General features: G+C 41.1%; 1 protein-coding gene across 4 annotated transcripts in view; it reads left to right on the top strand.

Annotated features, from left to right (window-relative positions):
• Positions 1-24,000, top strand: part of LOC127005590 (patched domain-containing protein 3-like) — a 65,167-nt gene that overhangs the window by 17,223 nt on the left and 23,944 nt on the right. For 2 of the 4 annotated variants that reach the window (XM_050874530.1, XM_050874533.1), the window contains exon 1: positions 23,317-23,416. The exons of the other annotated variants lie outside the window; for them this stretch is intronic. The gene's annotated coding sequence lies outside the window, so the exon portion shown is untranslated. Of the gene's footprint in view, positions 1-23,316; positions 23,417-24,000 lie in introns of those variants that run through there. 4 annotated transcript variants of the gene reach the window in all.

Below are 24,000 nucleotides of genomic sequence, written 5' to 3'. Positions count from 1 at the left end.
CTCTCTCTCTCTCTCTCTCTCTCTCTCTCTCTCTCTCTCTCTCTCTCTCTCTCTCTCTCTCTCTCTCTCCTCGGTTCTTCTCCCTATTTCCTATTTCCTCTACTCTCTGTACAGTCTCTCCCTCCTTTGTTTCCTCTCCTCTCTTCTCACCCTATCTCTTCCTCCTCCACTTTTTTCCTCCCATCTTTATTTCCCTCCCTCTCCCTCGCTTATTTCTAACTATCTCTCCTCAATCATTCTCCCCTATTCTATCTCCTCTACTCTTTCTACAACTTCTCTCCCTCCCCGTTTTCCTCCTCTCCTCATTCCTTCTCTTCCTCCGCCTCTTTTTCCTCCTCTCCCTCATTTCACATGGTCCATTTTTTCCTCCCTTTGTTCCTCTCTCTTGACCTTTCTTTAGTAGACTCACGCAGTTACTTCACGCCCTTTAAAGATAATAGGAACACTGAAAGGAGAAAAGGTAATGGGTACTAGGTAGGGGAGAAAAGGTGTGGAAGTTTGTATGGCGAGAAGGGGGAAGAGGAGGAGGAGGAGGAGGAGGAAGTAGAGGAGGAGAAAGAAGAGAAGGGGGAAAGGGAGAAGGAAGCAGAAGAGTGAGAGAGAGAGGGAAGAAAAGATGAAGAGAAGGAAAATGAGAAAGAGGAAGGAAACAGAACACGAAGAAGACGAAGAAGAGAATGAAAAATAAAAAGAAAAGAAAAAAATATAAGAAAAGAAGAAATGGGAAAAGAAAAGAGGAGAAACAAACATACAAAAGAGGAAGCAGAAACAGAAACAGGAAAGGAAGTGATTAAAAAGAAGACGGAGAAGAAGAAGAAGAAGATGGAGAAAAAGAATAAAAAGGAAGAAGAAGAAACAGAAAAAGAAAAAGTAGAAAGAACCCACAATTACTTTTCAAAACAAAACATTAAATAGCCTAGTCACTTTGTTTCTTTTATACTGCATTCACCTTTCTCTCTCTCTCTCTCTCTCTCTCTCTCTCTCTCTCTCTCTCTCAGGTAGAAGGGGACCCACAAGAATGGATATGAAGCACCTTTTTGCACGCCATCGCCTGTCTTGTCTTCTACTTTCCCTTTCTGCCTTTTTGCCTCCTTCCCTTCCTCTGAAATTAAACGTTTATGATTTCTGGGTGACTTGTTTTCCTAGTCTTCCTTTTCTTTTCCTGTTTTTTTCCTTTTATTTTCTCTTTTATTCCTTTTTATTCTCCTGTTAGTTTTTTTCTGTTTTGTTTTCGGATTTCGTATATTTTTTCTGTTTCCTAATTCATGTTTTTTTTGTCCTTCTTTTTCTTCGTCTTCGTCTTTTTTTCTTTTCTTTTTCTTTCCTTCTTCTTCTTCTTCTTCTTCTTCTTCTTCTTCTTCTTCTTCTTCTTCTTCTTCTTCTTCTTCTTCTTCTTCTTTTTCTTTTTCCTCTTCTTTTTCTTCTTTCTTCTTCTTCTTCTTTCATGTTTATATGTAAATAAGAAATGCTACATCGCTATCCCCACTCTTTTTTATTCTCCTGCAGGGTACTTCTCAACCACGATAGAACTTGGCCCTAGCATACTTATTCCAACACTTCCCTCTAATACTTCCACCACACAGTTCTTCCTCTTCTTCCCTCCTCCTTCTCTTCCTCCTCTTCGCGTCTCCTTCCCCTCCTCCCTCAGCATCTTCCTCTCTCCTTAACATGTTACGGGGATGAGCACTGAGGCCACGCGCAGGTTTAATGTGTGCCCCCAACTTTACCTTAACTTACCTATAGCATGTAAATCAGTAATCATTAACTCTTGTATATTAATGTTACGAGTCGGTTGGTAGTTACAGTTTAGTTCTTTAGATTTGCCCAGTAGAGTTGACAGATAGATAGATAGATAGATAGATAATGAGAGAAAAATGGAGGAAGTTTAATAGTGGCCAAGCTTTTACTTTCCTTTCCTTTTCTTCTTTTTTTCGTACGCCTTTCTTTCTTCCTCCTTTTCATTTCCTCATTTTCTTTCCTTTCTTTTTCCTCTTCATTTTCATCAATTTTCCATGCACGTCTTCCATACCTTTTCCTTCTCTCCTACACCTCTTCCGTATCACTTCTCTGCCTCCTCCTCTTCCTTATCCTCCTCCTCTTTCTCTTCTTACTCTGCACGTCTTCCATACCTTTTCCTTCTCTCTTACACCTCTTCCTCATCACTACTCTGTCTCCTCCTCTTCCTTCTCCTCCTCCTCTTTCTCTTCTTACTCTGCACGTCTTCCATACCTTTTCCTGCTCTCCTACACCTCTTCCGTATCACTACTCTGTCTCCTCCTCTTCCTTCTCCTCCTCCTCTTTCTCTTCTTACTCCTTTATAACTCTTTCATGGCGGCCAAGAAACAAAAGAACATGCTCGGATCCTACTCACATATACGCTTGAATTCTAAAGAGCGGTTATTGTTAGCAGGGAAGGGGCTATGTTTTCCTCTATTGTTTCCTATGGAGGGCGGTAGGCTGTCTTATTAAGGGTTATGATGTTCAGTTGAAGTCTTTAAGGTGACGGGCGGGGATGTGAAAGCAAGGTGTGGGTTAAGGAAGGGGCCAGGGAGGGGGAGAGGAGAGGGGGGAAGAAGGAATGGGGAGGGGAGGGGAGGAATGGGTATACTAATTGCTTTATTCTGGAGACAAGGTGATCCAGTCTGTGTGTGTGTGTGTGTGTGTGTGTACCGTAGCAATGATGGACGAATAAAATGTGATAAGGAAACGAAAAAAAGCGAAAAAAATGAAAAGTCAAGGATGGAGAGAGAGAGAGAGAGAGAGAGAGAGAGAGAGAGAGAGAGAGAGAGAGAGAGAGAGAGAGAGAGAGAGAGAGAGAGAGAGAGATGATAAAGAAAGTCTATCTCTAGCTACACCTTTCCTTTCCTTTCTCTCTCTTTTCAATCTTTCTTCTTCCGTTCTTCCTTCCTTTGATCTTCCTTTTTTTTCCTGCTCTTCTTTTTCATTCGTTTTCCTTTCATATCTTCTATACCTTTAACTTATTCCTTACGCCTCTACCTATCACTCCTCCTCCTCCTCCTCCTCCTCCTACTGTTCCTCCTCCTCCTCTTCCTTCGTGTCACGTGACATGTAGTACTAACCTTGTCAATTTTGTTACCTTTTTCCTCCTCTCTCTGACCCACTTCTCTTCTTCCTCCTCTTCCTCCTCCTTCCCTTTCATTAATTGGGGTGACCTTTTCCTTACCTCTAATCTATGGGCCCTCCTCCTCTTCCTCCTCCTCCTCCTCCTTCTGACCTAATACTTAATAACTTTCCTTAACCTATAATTATACCTCCTCCTCCTCCTCCTCTTCCTCCTCCTCCTCCTCCTCCTCCTCCTCCTCCTCGTAGATGTAGTGGGGCAGGTCATGGTAAGGCTGTGGGGCAGGTTATAGTTGATGTTTGTTTTTTACCTAGTTGTTTGTTTGTTTGTTTGTTTATGGGGGAGGGGAAGGGTCTCTTGTGGTCAGAAGAAGAAGAACAAGAACAAGAACAAAAACAAATTAAGAAGAAAAGAAGAAGTAGAAGAAGAAAAGAAGAAGAAGAAGAAGACGAAGAAGAAGAAGAAGAAGAAGAAGAAGAAGAAGAAGAAGAAGAAGAAGAAGAAGATGAACAAAAAAGAAGAACAAGGAAGAAGAAGAAGAACAAAAAGAAGAACAAAAAAGAAGAAGAAAAGGAGGAGGAGGAGCAGAAAAAAAAGAGGAGGAGGAGGAAGAAGAAAATAAAGAAGATGAAAAAGAAAAAAGAATAAAAAAGAAATAAGAAAAAAAAAGAAAAGGGAATAGAGAAAAGCAGAAAACAAAGGAAAAAAGACAAGGTTAAGAAAGAAAGAAAAAAAAAACGAAAAGCAAAAGAAAAAGAAGAAAAAAAGAAAAGAATGGAGAACGAGAAGAAGCAACATAAAGACTAACAAACAAAACAGTCCTGGCTGAGTGTGGGTGTCAGAGGGTAGGCGAGAAACTACTATTACAAAAGCTGCCGCAACATCTCTCGAACAAGCTATCGGCAGGGTGGGCGTCTCCCTTCTCTCGCCGCGGCCGCTGTTCACCCGTGCAGCACAGAAGAGGTAGATATCTAGGTCGAGCCTTTGTGGTTGTCTTGGGTGCGGCGGTGGCGGAGCGGGTAAGGAGATGCAGATAACAAGATAAGAACGTAAGAAGTCTGCAAGAGGATGACTGGGCTATACAAGGCAGCTCCTGGGGGATGATAAGGATGATAAAGAGGTGGATGATGATGACGAGGATTAGGATGAGGATGATGATGAAGGTGAAATAAGGAGAAAGAAGGAAGGACAGGAAGAAAGACAGAAGTAAAGAAAGAGTGATATAAATAAATAAATAAATGCAAAAGTAAATAAAGAGAAAGAGAAAGAAAGAAAGAAAAAGAAAGAAATGGAGGAATAGGAGGTAAAAGATGAAACAGAGGAAGTAGATGAAGGTATAATGGATGAAGAAGAAGAAAAAGAAGACGAAGAAGAAGAAGAAGAAGAAGAAGAAGAAGAAGAAGAAGAAGAAGAAGAAGAAGAAGAAGAAGAAGAAGAAGAAGAAGAAGAAGATGAAAGAGAAGGAGAAGACGAAGACGAACAAGAAGACGTGTAGAATAATAATAATAATAAGACGGAGAAGAAGAAGACGACGAAGAAGTTGAAGAAGGATAGATAGATGTAGGGAGGGAGCAGATATACGCCAGTGAAAAGAAAATGCTGGATATGAAAGTTCAGATACCCTGTACTGTATTTCCTCCTTATGACTTAACTGGTGTTCCGCAGTGCTCTGTTTCATCTAACACTTTCTATTATTCATTACTGATTTTTCCAAAACAGTTCTAGCCACTATGCTGATGAGTGATGACCTTTTGCTTTAATCAATATCTTTTTAACAAATGACTCTCCCATCAAGAAGTACAGGACTTAAAGCCTTCCATTTTAATTCACCCGTATGCTTTCCAAATCCCTTATGCAAGAGTTAACCAGCATCTTCATTCTTTCATCACTTTCGCTGGTAAACTCTGAAGCAGTCTTCCATCCTATGACTTGAACTTTTTAAGAGGGGAGTATCAAGACACGTCTCAAACCGTTTATGATTCTTTTTCTCTTTGGGAGCAATAGTTGTGTGGGGAAATTTCCCGTTGTTGTTGTCTTCATGATTGGCCTTGACTGCTGCCTATGGTGTAAAAAAATAAGTGAGGAGAACCAATATACATCTGGAATTCATTTGCCAGTTCTTTGTACGAGTAGCCTGTTATTTTATTTTATTTTTAGCTCTTCGTCTTTGTCATATTCCTGTGTAAAAAAAGACTAAGACCCCTTCACACTCTGCCGACTCTGGGCCCGACAACCAGCGACTTTTAGGCCCCCTTCACACTGTGCAGAGTCAGCATCCGGCGACCGTTTCTAGACCTCTTTCCAATCATGCGTGACCCTTTCACATCAATATTTCACACCCAAGACCTCGTATACCCCGAGTCGGCACAGTTTGAAGGGGGCATGAGAGCCAGTTCCACAGTCCAAAACCGTGTCTTCGTAACAGCCCGAACCAAACTATATGCAATCCCATACAATCCATAATAGTGAGTTTTTTTTTCTAGTCGCCACCAGATATACGAGAGATTTCCTGTATAGTTTCCTCAAATTTCTGAACTTGGATTTGAACACCAGACACTATACAAGAAATTTATGAAGCCTTTGGTATTGGTCTGGGACCCATCATGGCGAACTGTGAAGGTGGCCGTAAGTGATGTGTGGGTGTGTAAGTTTTTATCCTCTTCTAAATAAATAAATAAATAAAGAGAAAAAGAAGAGAAAAAAAGAAAAGAGTGTATTTTATTTCATTCTTCTCAGGACATCACAGCTGGCATACTCCTGTATATTAAGGGAAGAGTTTAATGTAGGTAACTGCTTCTTTTTATATCACTTGAGACTATTCCACCACCAATACTACTACTACCTCTCCTACTACTATTACGCTTTATTCTACTATTACCGTCATCACCACCATCACCACTACTTCTATTCCTTCCATCTTCCTCTTCATCACCATACACATCTCCACTTCTTCATCACCACCACCACCACTACTAATTCCTTCCATCTTCCTCATCACCAACCAGCCAACACATCGCAACTTACTTCATCACCACCACCACCACCATTTTCACCACAATCACCACCACTATCATTACAAACAGCCACCTCTCCCCGCCACCTTCCTCACAAGCACTCCCCCCCCCACCCCCATCGTCATCACCACCCCGCCCTTGCCCAAGACTGTAGACCTGTTTGACAAAATTCTAAGAAGCAGTAAGAAGGTTGATGCCTTTTGTAACTCCTCCTCCTCCTCCTCTTCCTCCTCTTCTGTTTACCGATGCGCGAAGGTCAACCGGATATCAAGAGGAAGTTGTGTTAATACTAGGTCAATTAAAGATCTGATTGGGTAGTTGTGGTGGTGGTGGTGGTGGTGTTGGTCGTGGTGGTTGTAGTGGTATTTATTTTTCTTATGTGCCTAACTGATATATGAATTGTAGTAGTACCTAGTGATGTTATTATGAGGAGCAGTAGCAGAAATAGTAGTGGTGGTAGTAGTAGTAGTAGTAGTAGTAGTAGTAGTAAGAGGAGGAGGAGGAGGAGGAGGAGGAGGAGGAGGAGGAGGAATACATAGGAAGAAGAGACACCAGCAGAAGAAGGAATAGGGTAATAGTTGTTGTTGTTATTGTTAGTTATTCTTGTTGATGTTGTTGTTGGTGGTGGTGATGATGGTGGAGATGGTAGGAGTTTTCTTACACTTGGGGAGCATACGCCCGAGGGAGCGTCGCTTCACTCACTCGTCGCCTCTACTCTCGACGGTCTTCCCTCGCAAGCTCCCTCGCAGCTGTCCTATCCATACCAAGTCCTTTCCGGCAGGACGATAAAAAAAAAAAAAAAAACGAATTAAGATGCGTCTCGAAATTATTGTCTTTGATGCTACTTATTTTTAATTAACTTACTTCTTTACATCTTCTTTACTCTACTCTGTTCCCTCCTACTATCTCTATCCTAAATTTCAATCCAAAGCTGGATGTTGCGCCTACCTACGCAACGACATCACTTGCTCTCGTGCCCACGACCTTGACTCTTCTGAATTTTCCACCATCTGGCTAAGACTTCATCATCATTCTAATACTAAATACATCTGTGCTGTTTATCTCTCACCTAACTCTACTAACTATGTAAAATTCTTAGACTATTTGAACTCTAAAGTGTAGCACAGCTTGACTCACTCTCCCTTCGCTGAAATCTCCATCTTGGGAGATTTCAATGTTCACCACCAGCTTTGGCTTTCATCCTCTTTCACTGACCAGCCTGGTGAACAAGCCTACAACTTTGCTCTCCTCAACGACCTAGAGCAGTTGGTTCTGCACCCTACATGTATTCCCGACCGTCTTGGAGACCGGCCCAACATTCTAGACCTCTTCCTTACCTCTAATCCTTCTGCTTACTCTGTCAATCTGTTCTCTCCGTTGGGCTCCTCCGATCATAACCTTATTTCTGTATTCTGTCCTATCGCTCCTGTTCATCCTCTGGACCCACCGAAAAGGCGATGCTTCTGGCATTTTGCTTCAGCTCGTTGGGACGACCTGAGGATGTACTTTTCCGATTTCCCGTGGAATGATTACTGCTTCCAGGAGAGAGACCCCTCCGTGTGTGCCCAGCGCATCACAGAGGTGATTGTCTCTGGAATGGAGGCATACATTCCACGTTCTTTCTCTACTGCTCATGCCAAAAAGCCTTGGTTTAATCATGCTTGTTCTTGTGCTATTAAAGATAGAGAGGCAGCTCACAAAAGGTTCCAGAGCCTTCGAACTCCTGCTAACCATGACCTTTACATTTCAGCCCGGAATCGTGCCAAATCTATTCTCCGACTTACCAAAACCTCTTTCATCAATAGAAAATGTCAACACCTTGCTTTTTCTAATTCTTCCCGTGACTTCTGGCACCTAGCCAAAAATTTCTCCTCCAATTTCACTTCTTCCTCTTTCCCTCCTCTCCTTAACCCTGACGACAGCACTGCCGTCTCATCTGTCTCAAACTTTCTGTAAGAACTCCACCCTGGACGATTCTGGGCATATTCATCCTACTCATCCCCTCTCTGATTCCTTTATGCCTGTTATTAAGATTCTTACAAATGATGTTTTCTATGCCCTCTCTGGCCTCAACTCTCAGAAGGCTTATGGACCCGATGGAGTGCCTCCTATTGTCCTTAAAAACTGAAACTGTGTTTCCGTACTGACACCCTGCCTGGTCAAACTCTTTCGTCTCTGCCTATCAACATCTACCTTTCCTTCCTGCTGGAAGTATGCCTTTGTACAGCTTGTGCCTAAGAAGGGTGACCGTTCCAATCCCTCAAACTACCGCCCTATAGCTTTACTTTCCTGTCTATCTAAAGCTTTTGAATCAATCCTTATCCGGAAGATTCAAAAGCACCTTTCCACTTCTAACCTTCTGTCTGATCGCCAGTATGGGTTCCGCAAGGGGCGTTCTATTGGTGATCTTCTTGCTCTCTTAACTGACTCTTGGTCATCCTCTCTTAGCCGTTTCGGTGAAACTTTCTCTGTTGCGCTAGACAGATCGAAAGCCTTCGATAGAGTCTGGCACAAGTCTTTGCTTTCTAAACTGCCCTCTTTCGGATTCTATCCCTCTCTCTGTTCCTTTATCTCCAGTTTCCTTTCCGGCCGTTCTCTCTCTGCGGTGGTAGACGGTCACTGTTCTTCCCCTAAACCTATTAACTGTGGTGTTCCACAGGACTCTGTCATATCACCCACTCTCTTCCTGTTATTCATCAATGAGCTTCTTTCCATAACAAACTGCCTGTCCAGTCATACGCCGACGATTTCACTCTGCATTATTCAACTTCTTTCAATAGAAGGCCATCCCAACAGGAAGTACACGACTCCAGACTGGAGGCTGCAGAACGCTTAACCTCAGACCTTGCTATCATTTCCGATTGGGGCAGAAGGAACCTTGTGTCCTTCAATGCCTCAAAAACTCAATTTCTCCACCTATCAACTCGACACAATCTTCCAAACACCTATCCCCTATTCTTCGACAACACTCAGCTGTCAACATCTTCAACACTAAACATCCTCGGTCTATCCTTAACTCAAAATCTCAACTGGAAACTTCACATCTCCTCTCTCGCTAAATCAGCTTCCTCGAGGTTGGGCGTTCTGTATCGTCTCCGCCAGTTCTTCTCCCCCGCGCAGTTGCTATCCATATACAGGGGCCTTGTCCGCCCTCATATGGAGTATGCATCTCACGTGTGGGGGAGCTCCACTCACACAGCTCTTCTGGACAGAGTGGAGTCTAAGGCTCTTCGTCTCATCAGCTCTCTTCCTCCTACTGATAGTTTTCTACCTCTTAAATTCCGTCGCGATGTTGCCTCTCTTTCTATCTTCTATCGATATTTTCATGCTGACTGCTCTTCTGAACTAGTTAACTGCATGCCTCCCCCCCTTCCGCGGCCCCGCTGCACACGACTTTCTACTCATGCTGATCCCTATACTGTCCAAACCCCTTATGCAAGAGTTAACCAGCATCTTCACTCTTTCATCCCTCACGCTGGTAAACTCTGGAACAATCTTCCTTCTTCTCTATTTCCTCCTGCCTACGACTTGAACTCTTTCAAGAGGAGGGTATCAGGACACCTCTCCTCCCGAAATTGACCTCTCTTTCGGCCACCTCTTTTGATTTTTTTTTTGTAGGAGCAGCGAGTAGCGGGCTTTTTTTATTATTGTTTCCTTTTTTTGTGCCCTTGAGGTGTCCCCTTTGTTGTAAAAAAAAAAAAAAATCATATTAAGAAAATGGTACGTGTTGAAATTATGGTGTTTGATAAGATTTCTTTTACGTTTTTTTTTCTTTACATTAAACGAAAGAGCAAGTGCGTGTCGGAGTGAAAATGTTCGATAATGTTTCTCTATTTTTTTCACCGCAAACGAAAATAAAAAAAGAAAAGATGTGTGTGAAAATCAGTGTTCGGCAAGGCTTATTTTTTTTCTTTACATCAGTGAAAAAAAAGAAAAGAAATGCATGTTGAAATTATGGAGTTTGGTAATGAGTCTTTATTTTTTTACAGCAAATAAATAAAAAAAATGCGTGTAGAAATTATAATGTTCGATAAAGCTTCAACAAAACCTTTCTTTACATCAAACAAAAAAACAGAAAAAAAATAAAGTAAGTTCGTGTCGGATTTTAAGTGTTAGATAATGTTGGTCTATTGTTTTCTTGACATCACACGAAAAAAAAAGATGTATGAAAAAATCAAAGTGTTCTGTGAGGCTTTTTATTTTTTTCTTTATATCAGAAGAAAGATATGATTTGAAATTATGGTGCTTGGTAATGTTTTTTTTCTTTTTTTCATCTTTACAGCAAATGAAGAGAAAAAAAGATGCCTGAAGTAATAATAAAGTTCAATAATGCTTCTATATTTCTTTACTTACAGGACACGAAAACAAAAAAAAGATGCATGTAGAAATAATAAAGTTCAATAATGCCTCTATATTTCTTTACTTACAGGACACGAAAATAAAAAAAAGATGCATGTAGAAATAATAATGTTCAGTAATGCTTCTATATTTCTTTACTTACAGGACACGAAAACAAAAAAAAGATGCATGTAGAAATAATAAAGTTCAATAATGCTTCTATATTTCTTTACTTACAGGACACGAAAACAAAAAAAAAAGATGCATGTAGAAATAATAATGTTCAATAATGTTTCTATATTTCTTTACTTACAGGACACGAAAATAAAAAAAAGATCCGTGTAGAAATTATAATATTCAGTAATGCTTCTATAGTTTTCTTTCTTTACAGGGCACGAAAAAAAAAAGATGCATGTAATAATAATAATGTTCGATAATGCTTCTATGTTTATTTTCTTTGCATCAGGTGTAGAAAAAAAAGTCTCGTACAGTGATATTTCAGACCTTAATTTTTACCGCACAGTGAAAAGAACGGCGGTTTTAGAATCAGCGTTCGGAGATGATATTAACTTTCATCTCTATGTCTTCTATTTCACTACTTACAAATGCCCTTCACCACCATCACTACCCTCTTACCACTTAACCACATTCCCCCTTCACTACCCTCTTACCACTAAACCACATTCCGTCCTCCCTATTCCCCCTTCACTACCCTCGAACAGCTTAATAAGGCCAGTTCCACAGTTCGACACCGCGTTTGCTTGTGCGCTCCCTAACCTTGTGATGGGCGATTAATCCATATTCATTTGTTGATAATATCGTCACTTCTAATAATATCTAATAATATCCCTCCCAAAATGTTGAAATTTAAGCGTTCGTTGATGCCTCCCTTAGCATTTTCTTCTTAATAATGAATTGAAGATGGACGAAGAAAAAAGAAAAAAAAAAAGATATAAAAATACTGACTCGGCTCGCTTACAGCACGATGCATTAAGAACAAACACCTGAACAAACACCTGAACAAACACCTGAACAAACACCTGAACAAACACCTGAACAAACACCTGAACAAACACCTGAACAAACACCTGAACAAACGCCTGAACAAACACCTGAACAAGCACCTGAACAAACACCTGAACAAACACATGAACAAACGCCTGAACAAACACCTGAACAAGCACCTGAACAAACACCTGAACAAGCACCTGAACAAACACCTGAACAAACACCTGAACAAACACATGAACAAACACCTGAACAAGCACCTGAACAAACACATGAACAAACACCTGAACAAACACATGAACAAACACCTGAAAAAACACCTGAACAAACACATGAACAAACACATGAACAAACGCCTGAACAAACACCTGAACAAACGCCTGAACAAACACCTGAACAAACACATGAACAAACACCTGAACAAACACCTGAACAAACGCCTGAACAAACACCTGAACAAGCACCTGAACAAACACCTGAACAAACACATGAACAAACGCCTGAACAAACACCTGAACAAACACCTGAACAAACACATGAACAAACACATGAAAAAACACCTGAACAGACTCATGAACAAACACATGAACAAACACATGAAAAAACACATGAAAAAACACCTGAACAGACTCATGAACAAACACATGAACAAACACATGAAAAAACACATGAAAAAACACATGAACAAACACCTGAACAAACACATGAACAAACACATGAACAAACACATGAACAAACACATGAACAAGCACCTGAACAAACACATGAACAAACACCTGAACAAACACATGAACAAACACATGAACAAACACCTGAACAAACACCTGAACAAACGCCTGAACAAACACCTGAACAAACACCTGAACAAACACCTGAACAAACACATGAACAAACACCTGAACAAGCACCTGAACAAACACCTGAACAAACACATGAACAAACACCTGAACAAACACATGAACAAACACCTGAAAAAACACCTGAACAAACACATGAACAAACACATGAGCAAACACATAAACAAACACATGAACAAACACATGAACAAACACATGAACAAACACCTGAACAGACTCATGAACAAACACATGAACAAACACATAAACAAACAAACATGAACAAACACATGCCGCGTGGTTGCCCAGTGTTGTAGTGTTGCTGGAATTCGATTCAGCGTGTTTTTTCTTTCCCTTTTTTTTTTTTTTTTGCTTTCCTTTAGTTCTTCCTTTTCCTTTCCATTTTTCCCTTTCTTCTTTTCTTTCCCTTTTTTTTTTTTTGCAGGTGTGAAAAAAAAAAAGATATCCCACCAAACATTACAGGGGTGTTATTTTCTTTTTCTCTAGTTATCGAGGCACTCCGCAGGTTACAGGAGCAAGAGGGACCGTATTATTCTGTATTACCTCTTGAAATACTTAGGTTTTCTTTAATTCATAAGAGTCAAATCAATATCGAAAGTAATATATTTGGTAATTATTATTATTTATTTGTATGTGTATCAAACGGAAAAAATCTGGAGTTCGGTAACGCTTCTTCTTCTTTCCTTTATTTCCTTTATTTATCAGAGGAAAAAATCTGGAGTTCGGTAACGCTTCTTCTTCTTTCCTTTATTTCCTTTATTTATCAGAGGAAAAAATCTGGAGTTCGGTAACGCTTCTTCTTCTTTCCTTTATTTCCTTTATTCATCAGAGCAAAAAATCTGGAGCTCGGTAACGCTTCTTCTTTCTTTTATTTCCTTTATTTATCAGAGGAAAAAATTTGGAACTCGGTCACGCTTCTTCTTCCTTCTTTTATTTCCGTTATTTATCAGACGAAAATTCAAGTGTTTGGTATTGCTTTATTTCTTTATTTCTATTTATCAAACGAAAAATAAAATCGTCGTGTTGGGAAGGAAAATAAGCTCTCAACTCCTTATTTTTCATTTCCCCTCTTTTTTGTGTTTCTTTTTACCAGAGGTGAAAAAAAATGTGTTTGGAGGAAAAAAAATCCGCCATTCTTTTCTTCTATTATTTTCATCACTGTTTCAAATGAGGAAGAAAAAACGATATAACGTCGAGGGGGGAAAAAGATCCATTTTGTAACTTTACCTTTTTATTCCATCCTTTGAGTGTACAAAAGGAAGGGAAGGACCTGTGGGTTTCGGTTGTGTGAGCTCAAGACAATAATCATATTTCGCGAAGTGTAACGGCATGACTGTGTGTGTGTGTGTGTGTGTGTGTGTGTGTGTGTGTGTGTGTGTGTTTGTGTGTGTGTGTGTGTGTGTGTGTGTGTGTGTGTGTGTGTGTGTGTGTGTTTGTGTGTGTGTGTGTGTGTGTGTGTGTGTGTGTGTGTGTGTGTGTGTTTGTGTGTGTGTGTGTGTGTGTGTGTGTGTGTGTGTTTTGTTAAGTGATATTAAAAACAATTAAGTCATAAATAATTACATTCAATTTAAAACCCTGCTTACCGTTTATGTTTTTAAAGGAGTCAGTCGTGTTACACTGGACAACTGAAGGCGGAGGCTTATTCCATTCTCGCACTACAACGTTGGTGAAGAAAAATTTGGTGCAGTTTGAATTTACTTGTCTGCATTTAAATTTTGTTCCATTATTCCTCGCTCACAAAGTGTCATTGATCATAAACAATTTTGATTTGTCCACATTCGTGAATCCATTAAGTGTTTTAAAACATTCGATCAGTTTTCCTCGGAGGCGACGTTTCTCAAAAGACAACATGTTAAGGGTTGAGAGCTTCTCGACGTAGGGTTTGTTGCGCAAGAAAGAGATTATTTTTGTTTCCCGACGCTGAACACCTTCTACTTTAGCAATGTCCTTTGCATGGTGGGGAGACCAAAACTGTACCGCATATTTCAAGTGGGGTCTGACTAAACTTGTAGAGTGGAAGTATTACTTCTTTATTTTTGAATAAAAAAATTATTTTAATAAAGCCCAACATTCTGTTCGCTTTATTTGCTGCATCGATGCATTGCTGTGAGAATCTGAGGTTTGACGCGATTTTGACCCCCAAGTCCTTGACTCATTGAACGGTTTTGAGTTTGACGCCGCGCATTTCGTAATCGAACTTCTTATTTCTTGTTCCAACTTGAAGGACCTGGCACTTCTCTACGTTAAAGGGCATCTCCCATCTATCCGACCAAGCTGAAATTTTATGCAAATCCTCTTGAAGGCTTTGCCTGTCTTCGTCAGTGAGAACCGAGTTACCAATATTTGTGTCGTTTGCAAAATTACTGATGATACTACTGATTCCATTATCCACGTCGTTGATGTAAATAATGAAGAGCACTGGGCCAAGAACCGAGCCCTGAGGGACGCCACTAGTGACTGGCGCCCACTCTGAGTTAAATCCGTCGATCACCACTCTTTGTTGTCTGTTGCTCAATCAATTTGCGATCCATTGATGTACTTGACCGTCAATACCTATAGTTGTTTCAATTTACATTGTAATTTATGGTTTGGAACCTTATCAAATGCTTTCTGGAAATCAATATAGAAGAGGTCGTTATAAAAGGTCAATAGGTTTGATAGGCAGGATTTTTTGTAACGGAAGCCATGTTGTGAATCTTTAATTAATAAGTGGCTTTCAAGGTAACGCACAATTTTGTCTCTAATCATGCTCTCGAGCAGCTTACCTACAACTGAAGTTAGACTAATGGGCCTGTAATTACCTGGTATTTTTTTTGTCTCCTTTCTTAAAAATCGCTGTTACGTTAGCCTTTTTTGGACGCTGCCTTGTCGCAAGGATTCTTTTAGATCACATGGCTTTGTAGATCGCATACCAAAGTAGCACCGCAATGTCTTGTGGCACACCCAGCAAGAAAAGCAATTAGTGACCTGACTGTATTCATGCCGTTGACCTCATTTTGGGTCGGCACTCGGCAGCTAGTTACCCGTTATCACGCAAAGGCCGCACCACATGGCCACAGTCGCTCCACTTCTGCCTTGTTGCACCCTTCCAGCTCTCAAAAGATATCTGTTTTCTTCTTCACTACAAGACACACGCGAACCACACATATTTCTTTCTTTCCCTCCTTTTTCATTTGACTTGTATCGCCTCGTCAGTCTTCCTCCTCTTGATCCTTTCCTGCTTATTTGCTTTTCAATGGGACTACACAATCTTTCCTCACTAGACATACCGACGGCTAAAAAAAAAGATATAGTGAGAAAAAGAAAATAAACTACACACACACACACACACACACACACACACACACACACACACACACGTGCTACATGCTTCATAAGAGACTAAGATTTTTTTTGTGAGTTGCATGACGCGAAAAATAATTGGCGGTTTCCTCTCTCTCTCTCTCTCTCTCTCTCTCTCTCTCTCTCTCTCTCTCTCTCTCTCTCTCTCTCTCTCTCTCTCTCTCTCTCTCTCTCTCTCTCTCTCTCTCTCTCTCTCTCTCTCTCTCTCTCTCTCTCTCTCTCTCTCTCTCTCTCTCTCTCTCTCTCTCTCTCTCTCTCTCTCTCTCTCTCTCTCTCTCTCTCTCTCTCTCTCTCTCTCTCTCTCTCTCTCTCTCTCTCTCTCTCTCTCTCTCTCTCTCTCTCTCTCTCTCTCTCTCTCTCTCTCTCTCTCTCTCTCTCTCTCTCTCTCTCTCTCTCTCTCTCTCTCTCTCTCTCTCTCTCTCTCTCTCTCTCTCTCTCTCTCTCTCTCTCTCTCTCTCTCTCTCTCTCTCTCTCTCTCTCTCTCTCTCTCTCTCTCTCTCTCTCTCTCTCTCTCTCTCTCTCTCTCTCTCTCTCTCTCGCTTTCTGGATGAGGAGGAGAATAGGGGACAGGGGAAGTAAAAAAAAAAAAATTGAGAAAAAGAGATATAAAAACCATGAGGAAAGAGAGAGGGCAAAATGTTAGTGAAGTATGGAGGAAGGAGGGAGGGAGAATCAGGAAGAGGGAGGGAGGAGAAGGAAGAAGAGGGGAGGGAGGGAGGTGTGAGGAAAGAAGAGGGGGAGGGAAAGGAGGGAAGAGGAGGGAGGGGGAGGGAGGTTAGGTGTGAGGTAAAGGAAAGGGAAAGTAAGGGCGGCACTCTTGACCCTTCCACCTCTCACCAACTATTTCCAACGGCCAGGATGGAGATTGATCGAGTTTTAATGAGTGTTTTTTTCGACAATCATGGCTCAGAAGAATGGCCAAACTACTACTAGGGTCATAAAACTACCCCTGGAACTGCCCCCAAACCCTACGAAACTACCACTAGGGTCATAAAACTACCCCTGGAACTGCCCCCAACCCCTACGAAACTACTACTAGGGTCATAAAACTACCCCTGGAACTGCCCAAAACCCCTACGAAACTACTACTAGGGTCATAAAACTACCCCTGGAACTGCCCAAAACCCCTACGAAACTACTGCTAGGGTCCTAAAACTATCCCTGGAATTGCCCCAAACCCCTACGAAACTATTACTAGGGTCATAAACTACGAAACTATTACTAGGGTCATAAAACTACCCCTGGAATTGCCCCAAACCCCTACGAAACTATTACTAGGGTCATAAAACTACCCCTGGAACTGCCCCCAAACCCTACGAAACTACTACTAGGGTCATAAAACTACCCCTGGAACTTCCCCCAACCCCTACGAAACTACCACTAGGGTCATAAAACTACCCCTGGAACTACTAGGGTCATAAAACTACCCCTGGAACTGCCCAAAACCCCTACAAAACTACTGCTAGGGTCCTAAAACTATCCCTGGAATTGCCCCAAACCCCTACGAAACTATTACTAGGGTCATAAAACTACCCCTGGAACTGCCCCCAAACCCATACGAAACTACTACTAGGGTCATAAAACTACCCCTGGAACTGCCCCCAAAACCCCTACGGAAGCCTTGTCAAATGTGAGTAGGTAGGTAGGTAAACGTGGACTCCGAAGCATCTAATAACACAACCCAAATATATCTCTTCACTCATTTGGGTTATACACGGAACAAGTCATCAGCCTTAAAGTATACACGACAAAGATAGGTTAAATCACCGTAACTATCGCTTAGAGTGATGATAAAGACCCAGATTACACGAGGATTTTACTCGGAAAGGTAAAGGGCGCTAAAAGGTACAAGCTAAGGTGCCCGTTTGTTAACACCTGTGGCCCATATCTGTCCACTAAATCTCTCCCTTCTGTTACACGAGTCTGCCCTACCCACGGCACTGCACCGATACCTTTTACTTTCCTTCTTGCCATAACTTCTTTTCCTTCTCCTCCTCCTCCTCCTATTCCTACTCCTACTGATGCTACTCTTCCTGCACCGTATCTTATGTTCTTTTCTTCCTCTCTAATATGTTTTCTTCTTCCTCCTCTTATATTTTCGTTTTCTTGCTATAATCTTTTCTCTCTCCTCCGGTTTCTCCTCTTCCTCTTTCTACTTTTCCTGCTCCCTATCTGATGTTCCTTTCTTCCTTCTTCTAATAGTATGTTTTCTTCTTTCTCCTCGTATATTTTCGTTCCCTTGTAACCTCTTTTTCTCCTCCTCTTCCTTCTTCTCATCTTCCCCCTGTTTCTCCTCATTTTACTCTTCCTGCTCTTTGTCTTGTTCTTTTCTCTTCCTAATATGCTTTCTTTTTTTTCCGTATATTTTCGTTCCCTTGTAACCTCTTTTTCTCCTCCTCTTCCTTCTTCTCCTCTTCCCCCTGTTTCTCCTCATTTTACTCTTCCTGCTCTTTGTCTTGTTCTTTTCTCTTCCTAATATGCTTTCTTTTTTTTTTCCGTATATTTTCGTTTCCTTGCCATTAACCTTTTCTTTCTCCTCCTCCTCCTCTTCCTTCTCCTTTTTTTTCCTGCTCTTTGTCATGTTCGTTTTTCCCTTCTAAAGTGCTTTCTTCCTCCTCTTCCATTTTCGTTCCCTTGCCCTTTTAACTACTTTTTGCACTTGTCGAACCTTTTCCATCACAGAGGTCATGTCATTTCAAAGTCATCTACACGTACGTACTCCACTTTTCTTTTTCAATACCCATAACTTTTTCTCCCATCTCAAATCTTATGTTACACCCAAGCCAACAACTAAACACGTCCTGCTATGATGGTTCTGGCAATACTAACTTTTTTAAATCTCATGTAATTTCAAAGGTAACCACGTACTGCATTTATTTGGGGGTGGGGGAAGTGCTTGAACACGAATTCTATGCCATTTCTAAGTCAATTATAGCATTAACCTCGCTTTTTTTGGGGGTCCGTACTCACACTTTTTTCATCTTAAATCTCATGTCATTTCAAAGCTAACTTCACGTACTTCATTTTTTTTGCGTGTGTGTGTGTTGGGGGGGGGGGGGGGGAGAGAGAGAGAGAGAGATACTTGAACGCAAATTTTATGCCGTTTCTAAGTCAACGTTATCTGCACTTTTTTTTGGCCGTACTCAATGTTTTTTCATCTCAAATCTCATGTTATCTCAAAGCTAACTTCACGTGCTTATTTTTTTTGCGGGGTGGGTGGGGGGGTGGGGGGTGTATACTTGAACTCAAATTTTATGCCGTTTCTAAGTCAACTTTATCTGCACTTTTTTTTGGCCTTACTCAATGTTTTTTCATCTCAACTCTTATATAATTTCAAAGGTAACCACGTACTGCATTTATTTGTGGGTGGGGGAAGTGCTTGAACACGAATTCTATGCCATTTCTAAGCCAATTATAGCATTATCTACATTTTTTTTTTTAGCCGTACTCATTGTTTTTTCATCTCAGATCTCATGTCATTCCAAAGCTAACTTCACGTAATTTATTTTTTATTTTTTCATTTTTGTGTGGGCGAGGGAATACTTGAACTCAAATTTTATGCCGTTTCAAAGTCAACTTTATCTGCACTTTTTTTTTTTTTGCCGTACTCAATGTTTTTTCATCTCAAATCTTATGTCATTTCAAAGCTAACGTCACGCACTTCATTTTTTTTTTGCGGGCGTGGAGGGAATAATTGAACTCAAATTTTATGCCGTTTCTAAGGCAACTTTATCTGCACTTTTTTGGGGCCTTACTCAATGTTTTTTCATCTCAAATCTTATGTCATTTCAAAGCTAACGTCACGCACTTCATTTTTTTTTTTTGCGGGCGTGGAGGGAATAATTGAACTCAAATTTTATGCCGTTTCTAAGGCAACTTTATCTGCACTTTTTTTGGGCCGTACTCAATGTTTTTTTCATCTCAAATCTCATGTCATTTCAAAGCTAACTTCAAGGACTGAATTTTTTTTTGCGGAGGGGGGATACTTGAACTCAAATTTCCTGCCATTTCTAAGCCAATTATTGCATTGCCTACACCTTTTTTTGGCCGTACTCAGTGTTTTTTCATCCCAAATCTCATGTCATTTCAAAACCAATCACTTACTGCATATTATTTTGGGGGAATACGTGAACTCAAATTTCCTTCAATTTCTCAACCAACTATAGCATTAAACTTTTATGGCCGTACTCTTTTTTTTCCCTCCATCCGAACCGAACAACAAGCAAAAGGTTTATATAATGGGATCTTCGCCTTGACACTTATCACACAACACGATCCAATTCCATTCATCAGCACCAAAGTAACTGTCATGTTTTCGTTATTCAGGGAGTGGCCTGTGGAAAAATACCGCGGAAGTCCCCGCCATTTTGATTGAGAGAGCGGGAGTAGTCACAAGTCAGGCGGGAAAACTAGAAGGCGGGAACGCGCGCTATCTGAAATCAGATTCGTTATTACTGCCAACGCTGAGCTATGTGTGGGATGCATGACCCACTATGACCAATTGCATGTGTTAGGTTATTAATAAATAATAAATCCATAGCCTTTAGGGCGTTTTAGCGTAAGTGTTGCGCAGAAAACGAGATGTCAGTATGGCGAGAGCTGGCATCTTGACCGCGGCCGGCGCGCGGAGCATTGTGGGACCGCCGTCATCTTTCAAGTCATCTCCTGCCCAGACTTCGCCGCGAGCAGACGTCTCTCCAGCCTCCCACGTCACGTTTCTCATCGTGGTGGGTTTTTCAGCCTTGTAGCATTCGCAAGTCCAGAGTGACTGTGTACTCAGGTCAGGGAAGCCCGTGGGAGGTAAGGAGGGCACTGTGGTTGCAGAGGAACGAGAGAGGATTGAAGAAGGACTCCAGGCCGAACGGACCACAAGGCAGATCAGGGTGTGGCTTCCCTCTTCTCCACCTACAGCTAAGTAACCATTTGCTAGGATGTTTAGGATAGCTACTAGGTTGCTGTGTGCTTGGTTTAATTAATTATTCTTAATTTCCAGCGAGTTTCTCTGTTGTTTTCAATAAACTTAAGAACAGGTTTTATCTGGCTTTTGCTTACCCTATGAGAGAGGTGACTGGTCAGATATTTAAATAATAATAAGGACTAGAGGGGCTGTGAGTCTGATAACTCAATTTTCAGTTATTTTATTTTATATTTTTTTTATTGCTGAGAATTTACGGGATTTTCGGAAGTCCAGACCTTTCAAGAACCCCACAGTAACCTTGAGTATAAAGGAAATGATAAAAAAAAGAACTAGATACCTCCCGAAATTGGCCTTTCTTTTGCCCACTCATTATTTTTGTCTTTGTAGGAACAGCGATTAGCGGGCTTTTTTTTTTTTACACCTTTTTGTGTTGCCCTTGAGCTGTTTCATTAGCTGTAAAAAAAAAAAAAAAAAGCAAAATGTTACCATGAGAGGACCTTTTATAAGCACCAAACAATCTTAGGTAAACAAATAAATGATGGCGATAAAATAAGATAAATGAAGATAAAAAAAAGATAAAAAATGACAAATGATGGAAATGAAAGCAGTCAGGTATTCGATGTCAGAGCAACCGAATTATTTTTTTATAAGCGCCAAACTCCCTCAGATAAAAAGATGAATGTTAGAAATAAGATCAATCCCCGTGTACCTCTTCTCCTCCTCTTCCTTCTTCTCCTCCTCCCCCTGCTTCTCCTCATTCTACTCTTCCTGCTCTTTTTCTTGTTCTTTTCTCTTCCTAATATGCTTTCTTCTTTTTTTCTTCCCCATATTTTCGTTCCCTTGCCATTAACCTCTTTTTTGTATAAGCGCCAAACTCCCTCAGGTAAAAAGATAAACGGTAGAAATAAGATCAGTCAGGTATTCGATGTCAGAGTAAGAGAATGAACGAACCAACATTCACTTTTCTCTCTCTCTCTCTCTCTCTCTCTCTCTCTCTCTCTCTCTCTCTCTCTCTCTCTCTCTCTCTTTCTTTTAGGTAAGCGTTACACAAAAAAAGGCATATTCGTGTTACATAATTAGCACCTTTCGTATCAACCGTGACACCGGCTCCTCCTCCTCCTCCTCCTTGACCAACACAAAACATCATACCACCCAGTGTAATTGTTAACACTTCCAAAATCATGTATACGCACGCCACTTTTTACACACACACACACACACACACACACGGGAAGAGATTGCGCAGCTATATGAATAGAAACAAATGAGGTTGCCATAAATCCTTCTATCGTTTCATCTATACTTTGCCGACATAGTTTCTGATTCTAAGTTGCCGCTTGTTTTTCTTTTCTGCTTTTCATTTACGTATCTTTCCCTTCCTTCATGTTTTCGGGGCCTTGAGATCGCGTTATTTGTGCCAAAAGGACTGAATATTCTTATTTTTCCTGTTTTTCTTCCGCTCTTTGTCTAGTAGTTAAATGTGAGAGTCCTTCCTATTGGCTAATTAGCCTATTAAAGCGAGTAGGTTAATTATAGGTAAGTAAGTTCTCTCTTATCTTCTGTTTTTCCTCTTCCTCTCCTCCTCTTCCTCCTTTTACTCATAATTCTACTACTCATTATTCTTCTCTTCCTGCTCCGAATCTTCTGTTCTTTTTTTCCTTCTCCTTTTATGGTTTCTTCTCCCTCCAACTCTTCTTTTTTTTTGTTTCCTTATCACTTTAATTATTTTCCTGTATTTGTTCTGCTTCCTGCATCCTACGTTCTTATCTAACTTTTTTTTCTTCCTCCTCTTCCTCCTCCTCCTCCTCCTTGCAGTAACCTTCCTCAATAATACACTCACGCTCTCTCTCCGCCTCACCTTTAAACAGACAAGTAAAAAAAAATAAGGCTGTGAGAGAGAAAAAAAATCGAGGGACGGTTACATATGAGTCGAGAGGGAGGGAGGGGGGAGGGAAGCAGGGAGGAAGGGAGGGAGAGAAAAAGGGAGGTGGAGGAGGAGGAAATGATGAATGCGGAGATGGAAGAAGAGGCAAAATAGACATATGATGACGGATTAAGAAAAAAGAGAATAGGGAAGAGGGGTTGAAGATGATGGAGAAGAAGAGGAGGAGGGGAGAAAGAGGAAATGGCGAATATGGAGGTGAAGGAAGAGGCAGAAGAGAAGATGAGGGATTAAGGGAAAGGAGAATAGGGAAGAGGGGTTGAAGATGATGGAGAAGAAGAAGGAGGAATAGGAGGAGGGGAGAAAGAGGAAATGGCGAATATGAAGGTGAAGAAAGAGGCAGAAGAGAAGGTGATGGATTAAGGGAAAGGAGGATAGGTACGAGGGGCTGAAAATGATGGAGAAGAAGAATTAGAACTACGAGAAGAAGAAGGAGGAGGAGGAGGAATCTATACACGAAAGAAAAAAAAAGTCAAAATTAGTATTACGTATTCTGTGATAGATGGGGAAGAGGGAAGGAAGATGAAGATGATGAAGAAGAAGAAGAAGAAGAAGAAGAAGGACAAAGAGGAGGAGGAGGAGGAGGAGGACGAAGAGTCAATACACAAAAGGGAAAAAAAAGTGCAGGAAATTTTTGTTACGTATTTCGTAGAAGGTGGAGATGAGGGGATGAAGATGATGGAGATGAGGAAAAGGATGATGATGAGGAATCTATACACGAAAAGAAGAAAAGAAGTCATAAAATTATTGTTACGTATTATGCGAGGAGGGGGAGGAGGGGAGAGAAGGAAAAGGAGGAGGAGTAGGAGGAGGGAGAGCAGTGCGAAAGTGGCAGCCTAGCAAGAGATTGGGCCGGTAGTCTTCTCTTCGCGTCCTTCTGGCACAGTGGTGAACACCGGTGCCTGTTGAGTGTCGGTGCGTGGTGGCGCGGGCGACTGTGTTAGCGTCATATTATTAGACGTATCGCGCTCCTATTACGACTATTTTCCGAAGCAACAGAGATGATTAACCTGGTTTTTATGGGTGATGTTCCCGTTGAAGATACAGAAGTCTGGTAAAACTATAAGGTCACAAAACAGTCCATGAAAATCCATCAACTTATATACGAGAGTCTTTTCAAACAGAACAACTGAGGCGCCGATGCGTGACTTCTGGCTTTGGTGCCTCAGAAATGTTGTCTCTAATGTGGTAGTGATTGTGACTTGGTGTTAGTGCCTTTGTATTGGTGCCTGTGTAATGACGTATCTATAGTGCATGGTGGTGCCTCTGTAGTATCTGGAGGTGTTCTTACTGCTGAGGGTTTTGTGTGGTGGCGTCTTTGTAATACAGTGTTGGTATGTTCGTTGGTTGTTCTGGTACCTCTGTTATTGTAGTAGTTTGTTTGGCGTCGTTGTGGTAGTGCTGCATTTGTTCCGGCACATCGCTTATCGTAGTGGTCCGTAGTGGTACCTCTGTCATTGTGGTGGTTCGTTTAGCGCCTCTGTAGCGGTGGTGCCTCT

This window comes from Eriocheir sinensis, chromosome 30 (assembly GCF_024679095.1).
Source record: "Eriocheir sinensis breed Jianghai 21 chromosome 30, ASM2467909v1, whole genome shotgun sequence".
Taxonomy (NCBI): domain Eukaryota; kingdom Metazoa; phylum Arthropoda; class Malacostraca; order Decapoda; family Varunidae; genus Eriocheir; species Eriocheir sinensis.
The sequence above is the reverse complement of the archived record's forward strand: the minus strand, read 5'-3'. Positions and strand labels throughout refer to the sequence as shown.